Genomic DNA, 5,151 nt, shown 5'->3' with positions numbered 1-5,151 from the left:
AGAACACTGTGGGACACCAAGTCTTTCCCAGAGAGCCCAGAAGAGCTGTGTGCTGGCAGAAGATTGTGCACTATAGATGAGGCAAATCCAGAATCAATTACTTCCATTTATGAAATATGATATATAGAATTTTATTCTGGATAAAGTGAGCACATTTGAAATAAAAACAAAAACAAAAGTAGATTAAATTAGATATAAATTGACTTAGCAGGGACCAAGGAAAAAGATTTTGGATTTTTTTCATTACGTGTGTTTAGAACATATAAAATGTGACAAAAATCTTTTAAAAAATGTATTTGTATTCATATTGTATTGTTTAGCCTATACTAAAAAGGTAAGCCGCTGGCAAAACGGTTTACTCATACCAAATTTTAAATTTTTTAACGTCCTCTGATATAAAATTTTCCTCTGATATTAACATTTTATTTATTTATATAATTTATTTTTTGTTTTGTGTTTTAAATATGTTTATAAAATTGTATTTTATCTGCTAAATGAATGCAAACTGAAATGCATATGAATTTAACTTTTAAAATGACGTTTTTCAGCATTTTGGCACATAAAACTTCTACCAAACATACATACATTAGCCAAACTTTTACTATAGTTTCCATAATAATGTTTACTATTATACAATAATAATAATAATTTACTTCTGCTATTATTATTTCACAATTTGTGTAAATATGGGCAAAAATGTATTCAAAAAATTTGTATTTATGTATTTTTTCCATAAAAATGTATAAGAAAAGACTTTCTTAGACCGTAAGAAAAATTAGATGCTAAAAGACTCTATTAGTTTGGGAAACACTGCCAAAACCTCAATCCACACGAAATCCTCTACCCTCGGAGAGAAATGCCTCCTCTTGAGCTACAAACCAAATGTCCGATCTCCTCCCAAAATGACAATGTATAAAACAAATATTCCTCTTTGCAAACTCAGATTTTTGCTAAAGCTGGGTTATAGTGAAAACAATAAAACTACACTAGCAGGCATTCAGACAATCGACAACTATAATTATGGCATAGATTTTAAGTGAAGGTTGACTTGTATTCTTTCTGAGGACAACACAAAGGAGTATTTTTTTGTCAGGAGCAAGTTGACATGTTTTAAATGTTACACATTTACTGGAATAAATGTAAAATCATTTTAAAATATCTTATGCCTAAACAATGTTTTGTTTTTTATGTATTTATTTTTTTTTTTTGCTGTTTAATGTATTGTTTTGTGTTTCAAAATCTTTTACGATTTAAATATAGCTAAAAAAAAATCTATGATATGCTGTTTAATAGCAGGTTCCTTTTATGACACAATACTGTAACGTGTTTTAAATTAACTGTGTTTTTTTTTTCTTTATTAACCTACTGTATATCCTCAAAAAATATTCAACTGAGTACAAAGTGTGACAACTAGCCTGATATAGGCTACTGTACCTACTCTTAATCTTACCAATAAAGTTTATGAACTCTAATGTAAGCAAATTTAGAAAAAAAAAGGAAAGTTGTTGAATACAGACCCCCAAAACATTATTTATTCTTAAATGTCGTCTTCTCATCAGAACAAAATAGGCTACTAAAATGGCTCAAATCCTATAAAAAGGATAACAGTAGCCGAGAGGCTGTCCTTCTGTCTGTTGCCACATGGTGGAGTCTTGTCTAAATCAGGAGAAATGACAAAATCAGGAGGCTAAAATTGCATATACATACTCTTTCCTAACAAACACATTAAAATGAAGCCTTTGCTGCTTTTAAGACTAACCACATGCGAGACTAAAAAGACGAAAGATTGATATGCGTCTTCAAGGATCCAAGGACCACAGAAGACACAGACAAACAAACTCTTTCCGCTTTTTTTTTTTTCGGTGTCCTGTTTGAGAGAAAACAAGTATTTTTTTTCTGTGTCAGCAGAAAGCATATAGCGCAGCTCTTAGTTAGAAAAGAAAAGACTTTCTTAGACCGTAAGAAAAATTAGATGCTAAAAGACTCTATTAGTTTGGGAAACACTGCCAAAACCTCAATCCACACGAAATCCTCTACCCTCGGAGAGAAATGCCTCCTCTTGAGCTACAAACCAAATGTCCGATCTCCTCCCAAAATGACAGTTAAACCCATCAAACGGTGCACCGTCGCTGCACTAGGCCTCACTTCCCCTCACAACGCTCACCCAAAGACCTCAAAAAGGTTTGAATCATCTCGTAATTAATATTCCTCAAGAAAGAACCCATGAGGAACCAATTATTCAATAAGACCCCCAGCCCCCATTGTTTAATGTGACATACAGGACGTATGTACGCCGCGGTTGACGTTTTTTTTTTTTGCTGTTTAATGTATTGTTTTGTGTTTCAAAATCTTTTACGATTTAAATATAGCTAAAAAAAAATCTATGATATGCTGTTTAATAGCAGGTTCCTTTTATGACACAATACTGTAACGTGTTTTAAATTAACTGTGTTTTTTTTTTCTTTATTAACCTACTGTATATCCTCAAAAAATATTCAACTGAGTACAAAGTGTGACAACTAGCCTGATATAGGCTACTGTACCTACTCTTAATCTTACCAATAAAGTTTATGAACTCTAATGTAAGCAAATTTAGAAAAAAAAAGGAAAGTTGTTGAATACAGACCCCCAAAACATTATTTATTCTTAAATGTCGTCTTCTCATCAGAACAAAATAGGCTACTAAAATGGCTCAAATCCTATAAAAAGGATAACAGTAGCCGAGAGGCTGTCCTTCTGTCTGTTGCCACATGGTGGAGTCTTGTCTAAATCAGGAGAAATGACAAAATCAGGAGGCTAAAATTGCATATACATACTCTTTCCTAACAAACACATTAAAATGAAGCCTTTGCTGCTTTTAAGACTAACCACATGCGAGACTAAAAAGACGAAAGATTGATATGCGTCTTCAAGGATCCAAGGACCACAGAAGACACAGACAAACAAACTCTTTCCGCTTTTTTTTTTTTCGGTGTCCTGTTTGAGAGAAAACAAGTATTTTTTTTCTGTGTCAGCAGAAAGCATATAGCGCAGCTCTTAGTTAGAAAAGAAAAGACTTTCTTAGACCGTAAGAAAAATTAGATGCTAAAAGACTCTATTAGTTTGGGAAACACTGCCAAAACCTCAATCCACACGAAATCCTCTACCCTCGGAGAGAAATGCCTCCTCTCGAGCTACAAACCAAATGTCCGATCTCCTCCCAAAATGACAGTTAAACCCATCAAACGGTGCACCGTCGCTGCACTAGGCCTCACTTCCCCTCACAACGCTCACCCAAAGACCTCAAAAAGGTTTGAATCATCTCGTAATTAATATTCCTCAAGAAAGAACCCATGAGGAACCAATTATTCAATAAGACCCCCAGCCCCCATTGTTTAATGTGACATACAGGACGTATGTACGCCGCGGTTGACGCTTTCAGTCGGTGAATCCAGAGGTCCAGCGCTGCGCCATTGGCTGGGCTCGAGCCTCGACCGATGCACGGCGGTAATTGAGATCAGATGCGAGCGCGACCTGCTCGGAGGGTAACCTGGAAGCATTTATTTTATGGAAAAGATGTTTAGTTAAGTGCAGCGCTGTGGTCTAATGAGGCTGGACTGGGTTCTGTGATGAATATGATTGGTGAAAGCTCTGAAGGTTGGTTCCTGAGTCCTTCCTTCCTTGCAGATCAGGTTACAGATTAGTAGACTTCCTGTCCACTCCGTGCATTTACCCTCGAAAAGACGATTCTTTTTAATGAAGCTTATCATGTATTGGACTCAGATGCATTAATCCTTCTTCTTTGTGATTTAGCGTTTGATAAGAAGGGGCTCTTTAAGGCATCATGAGTCCGCTCTCTGATGACATTGAACTCTGGGAGGCATTAGCCTATGACTAATTTCGCATTATAACTAATTAACATATGGATTTTTTTTGTCCTATTTATTAATTTATCTAAAAATACATAAAAAAAAATACAAAGACTTGTATCTCTGAAGAGTATATCAAAATTTGTCAAAAATATACAACCGTGATCAGTGGCGTAGCCTACCGCACATCTTAGATGTTAATTAGTAGTAACAGTAGTAGTAGTAATGTAATGTAAATTATACAGTAAATGTACCAAAGAGTTACAACTAAAACAAATTTACAGTTTATTTCTGCATTTCCGGCAAAATTATCTCCCCCCATTCACTGCATTGTTTCGTCCCGCCCTACGTGAGATCAGATGGTAACTGTCAAATTAGAGATGTCTTCGAGTTCGAGGGGGGCAAACCGAGCCGGATGATTCGGTCAGTCGCACTTTTAAACACATTTTAGTTTTGCTATAGAAAATCTACAAATTCACACTAGGATTACATAGAGCAGCAGCAGGAAGCACGTGAGGTTGCCATGGCAACCAGATACACTGCACGCGAATTACGGCTGCCCTTCTATTTTGCCACACTAAACTTAGCAATAAACATATTGAAAATAATACACAAACATGTCTGTCAAAACGATCTCAAAGGAGGCTTTTATTAAGCAAATCAAGGAGTGAATTACTCATCCACTGTTTAAAAAAAATACTTTAGCTGGGTTTCCACAGGCAGGGTCACAATTATCTACAGTGTATGAAGCTAAAGGTTTTTGGTTTAAGGTTCATAATGTAGAACATTTTTAACATTGAATGCTGTATGTGCATAGGTAGCTAGCAAACAAGGAATACAGCTGTTAAGCTAATAGTCACATTTAGCTGAGTAAGATCACGATTGAGAAATGTTGGATACTGCTGGAAATGCTGGTGTTATGGGGTATCCTATTTATTATTTTTTGTTTGCCCCAGTGAAGCATTTCTATAGTGAAGCATTTCTATTAATATAGCTGATTAAGTAGTCAAACTCATTCCATATCAGCAGAATAGTGTGGTACAGAAAGTCTATGTCCATAGAAAAGGTTCTGAATGAATTATGTTACTGATACCTAATGGTCAAAAGCAATAGCAAAAGTAATAGGTCAATATTATTAAATTGCAGACAAAGATTTTAAATAGCTAGGTTGGCTTGTACACTATATTGCCAAAAGTATTGGGATGATGAACAGGTTTGACTACTTTAGTAATTTCCATGAGTACAAATCTTAAAGGGGTCATATGATGCGATTTCAAGTTTTCCTTTCTCTTTGGAGTGTTAC

This window comes from Sinocyclocheilus rhinocerous, unplaced genomic scaffold, assembly GCF_001515625.1.
Source record: "Sinocyclocheilus rhinocerous isolate Xijiao unplaced genomic scaffold, SAMN03320098_v1.1 scaffold287, whole genome shotgun sequence".
Taxonomy (NCBI): Eukaryota; Metazoa; Chordata; class Actinopteri; order Cypriniformes; family Cyprinidae; genus Sinocyclocheilus; species Sinocyclocheilus rhinocerous.
The sequence above is the reverse complement of the archived record's forward strand: the minus strand, read 5'-3'. Positions refer to the sequence as shown.